The sequence below is a fragment of the Crocodylus porosus genome, unplaced genomic scaffold, assembly GCF_001723895.1.
Source record: "Crocodylus porosus isolate Cpor-Errol unplaced genomic scaffold, CroPor_comp1, whole genome shotgun sequence".
In the NCBI taxonomy this organism is placed as follows: Eukaryota; Metazoa; Chordata; order Crocodylia; family Crocodylidae; genus Crocodylus; species Crocodylus porosus.
In genome coordinates, this window is record NW_017728934.1 from 7,848,101 (window position 1) to 7,852,223 (window position 4,123).

The 4,123-nt window shown below is 46.9% G+C and overlaps 1 long non-coding RNA gene across 1 annotated transcript in view; it reads left to right on the forward strand.

Moving 5' to 3' along the window:
* LOC109317653 overlaps window positions 1-3,115 on the forward strand; it is a 4,804-nt gene extending 1,689 nt beyond the window's left edge. The window contains exon 3 of the long non-coding RNA XR_002103090.1: window positions 3,105-3,115. This is a non-coding gene — a long non-coding RNA (uncharacterized LOC109317653). The remainder of the gene's footprint in view (window positions 1-3,104) is intronic.
* The last annotated feature ends 1,008 nt before the right edge of the window (window positions 3,116-4,123 follow it).

A 4,123-nucleotide genomic window follows, 5' to 3' on the forward strand; every position in this document is an offset into this window, starting at 1 on the left:
CTGCCAGGAGTGACCAGGAATAACGGTCACAAGCTGGCGGAGGGTAGGTTTAGATTAGATATTAGGAGGCGCTACTACACAGTCAGGGCGGCTAGGGCCTGGAACCGGCTTCCAGGGGAAGTGGTGCAGGCTCCTAGCCTGGGGATTTTTAAAAGGAAGTTAGATGAACATCTTGCTGGGGTCGTTTGACCCCAGTACTCTTTCCTGCCATGGCAGGGGGTCGGACTAGATGATTTGCTCAGGTCCTTCCGACCCTAGAAACTATGAAACTATGAAATTGGACAATTGTTTAGAGACTGAGGCTGAGACTGGGAGACAACAGAAACAGAGAAGAGGGTGCTGTGGAAGGAACTGAAGGCCAGAGACTGGAGACAGACAGACTGGATGAGGACTAACAAGGCAGAAGCAAGACTTGCTGGACAAAACACTCAGAGAGACAGGGAATTTCTGGGCAAGAACAATAGGAGAAAGAAGACTGGGAATGAAAGCAGTTTAACAACTATGGTAGTAAGATCAGAAGTTTGAAGGGGAGAGTGCAGCTGGTTGGCGAGGAGACTGGGATGATAAGCTGGAGGAGCAGACTGACAGCCTGAGTGGTAAGAATGGGACTGGGTAGCATTTTTGCCATGCTGGAACTTTTACATAATTGTTCTGGATATAAAGATAACTGTGAGCTTAGCCCAAAATGATTGTGATCCCTGCAAGGAAGCATTCTCTGGACTACATGATAGGGAGGTAAGAATGGATGACTACAGTGGACCTTTCTGACCCAAAAATACTGAGACTGTGAAATCTCCTTCACACATTTGCAACATCAATTCTCTTCTTTGTTCTCCTTTTTCATTTTGCTCCCCTTATTTCCTTCCCACAGACCTAACTGACTTTGAATGTTCTCTATTTCCAGCACAAGTTCTAGCCTTCAGATCGTTGATAAAACTGTTTTGGCTTAACAACTGACAGTGCGTCTTTTACCGAGTTTTTTACCTCTTTCCTCACTTAGCAACCTGCATCTGAAACGTTCTGAGCACCTTCACTCCCCCAACTTCAGCTTTATTTAAAATTCATGGGATCCAGTTCTGTAAGATCCTGGATACTAGCACAGGACTGGATCCCTAACATGCCTTCCTGATACCAAATACACTTGTACTGAAACAAACTAACACTTCCTAATCTGACCTAGGTACTTACTACCATTATGGCAAAATTAGATCAATGCAGAGCTTGAAACCACATGTGCAAAGTAAACATAGGAGTGTCATAAAATTGAAGGGAAGTAGGGCAGGAAGGGACGTCTTCAGCAGGGTTACAGATCCAAGAGATTTATGTATTTTTTTTGTTTATTTTACTGACAACCAAACTTCTTTCTACTAACACACGCTTTTGCTGACTTACACTTTCTATAATATAAATAAAACCATTCTGCCAGGGCTGGGATAACAGTAACAAGGACTGCATTCAAATTTAGGGGTTTAACAACAACTTTCTATGTCTGGCTTGTCAAACACCCACCAAGACCTTGGGAAAATAAATTTTAACTTGGTATTCTACTGTGAAGAAAATTTCCTTGCTTGCAAGCAACATTCAACTAAAATAGGGCTTATTACATTGGAGAAAAGGAACAAACACACAACTTTAGAGAAAAACTTAACTATTAAATATGAAATAAAACACAACCATAAAGACTCTCAGACTTACCCGACTGCAGCAATGGATTTACACCCAAGGGGTCCCCTACTCACCCACCACACCGTGCCACATCCAACCACGTCCTGTATCATGCTGTCCTCACACCAGCCCATACACTAACCTTATCTCTGCTAGGCCAACTCTCCCCATCCTGGCACAGGCTCCCACCACCACTTCTTCCCACTCCTGACCCTATCACTCCCCTCCCTGCCTCCCCTGGAGCCTCAGACTGCCTGGGGCCATGTGGCCCTGCCCACCTTTGAGCCAAGTAGCTACTATATAAGCAGGTGATGGGATGCAGCAGCAGCAGCAGCACATAGCTGTAAAGGGAAGAAAACTACGGAAGCTCCCATAGGCCACAGAGCTCTGAGGGAGAGCTCCCTGCAGGGTGCTCAGCTGCACTCCTGCTCAGATACAAGGTAGCACTGCTCTATTCTGTCTGTCCATCAATACTTGTGACCAGTGTCTTTTTGATAACACATCTTCACACTGTTCACGGCTTCAATCTGCTCACAGCTTCTTAGTTTTTTACCCAGCTCCATTTTTAAAAGACTTTATGGACATTGATCTTTTTGGTTTTTGTTTGTTTTTTTCTTTACAGACAGTGGCAAAGTCCCATAGTTCAACCCTTTATTCATGCATCCCTGGCTAAACCATCCCAGCCAAGTGTCTGTTCAACCTGCTCTTGAAAATTTCCTGGCATGGAGATGCTACATCTCTAGGTAGCCTATTCCAATGCTTGGCTACTTTCGTGGCCAGCAAATTCCTCCAAATCTCTACTCTAAATCTGCTCTGCTGCAGCATGAGTCTATTGCTCCTAATCCTGTCCCCTATTGCCACAGAGAAAAGTGAGACCCATAGAAGTACACAGTCACCAAGAAGTGAGGTAATAGTAGCTCACTGAGCACAAATCCACTTAAAAGATTATGTCTAGTTTTGGACACTACATTTACCAGAAAACTGCAAAACTACTGACAAATCAGAGGCATTTAAGAATCATAAAATCAAAGGACTGGAAGGGACCTACAAGATCATCAAGTCTGGTGCCCTGCCATGGTCAGGAGGTTATTGGGCTCAAACGAGTTCATAGAGGTGCTTATCCAGCCTCCTCTTGAACACCTCCAAGGATGGCAACTGCACCACCTCTGCTGAGAGTGTGTCCCCGATTCTAGCTACCCTTATGGAAAAGAAGTTTTTCCTTATGTCCAGCCTAAATTGTCCCTCAATTAGCTTGTGCACATTGGTACTCGTCCTCCCAAGGCGTGCCTTCCTGAAGAGTTGCTCCCTTAGATCTTGGTGTTCACCCCGATGTACTTAGTTTCATACTAGCTAGGGGCAGGAGGGACCTGAACAGATCATCTAGCCTGACCCCCTGCCACAGGCAGGAATGAATGCTGGGTTCACAGGACCCCAGGCAGGTGATCATCCAACCTCCTCTTGAATTTGCCCAAGGTAGGGGCAAGGACCACTTCCCTGGGAACTTGGTTCCAGATTTTGGCCACCCTAACTGTAAAATATTGCCTTCTGATCTCTAACCTAAAGCAACTGGGAATGCCTTAGCTAGGTGCACACCCAATGGAAGGGAGGGGCCATCACCAGGGAGGACTATATTGCGGTTGCTCGGGGCCGCAGGGGGGCAGTCAGGAAGGCCAAGGCGGAGATGGGACTGGGACTAGCGACCCGGATCAAGGACAACAAGAAGTCCTTTTTTAAATACACAGGGGGCAAAAAAGAAGGTACCGGGTAATGTGGGGCCTCTGCAAGACACGCTGGGAAATCTGGTCATACACACCAGATGACAAAGCTAACTTATGTAACAACTTCTTTGCCTCCATTTTCCCTCTCAGGCCCCAGGGGAGGTGCCCAGGGTCAGTGAGGATCTAGTCAGGGAACTTCTGGAGAGACTGGATGTATTTAAATCAGCTGGTCCGGATGATCTCCACCCCAGAGTGCTGAGGAAATTAGCAGAGGTCATGACAGGACCCCTGGCACAGCTTTATGAGCACTCGTGGTGCTCTGGTGTGCTGCCAGAGGACTGGAAGAGAACCAGTGTGGTTCCCATCTTCAAAAAAGGGAGGAAGGAAGACCTGGGGAACTATAGGCCAGTTAGTCTTACCTCAATCCTGGGTAAGCTTTCTGAGAAAATTATCCTGGCACACGTCCAGGAGGGCCTTGCAGGGGAGGTTATGCTTAGGGGCAACCAACATGGGTACATTAGCGGCAGGTCCTGTTAGACCAACCTGGTGGCCTTCTATGACCAGATCACCAAATCATTAGACGCAGGGGTAGCAGTGGACATAGTCTTCCTGGACTTTCAGAAGGCCTTCGACACTGTCTCTCACCCCGTTCTCATTATAAAACTGGGAGACTGTGGTGTTGACACCTACACAGTTAATTGGGTTGCCAACTGGCTGGAGGGCCGCACCCAGAGAGTGGT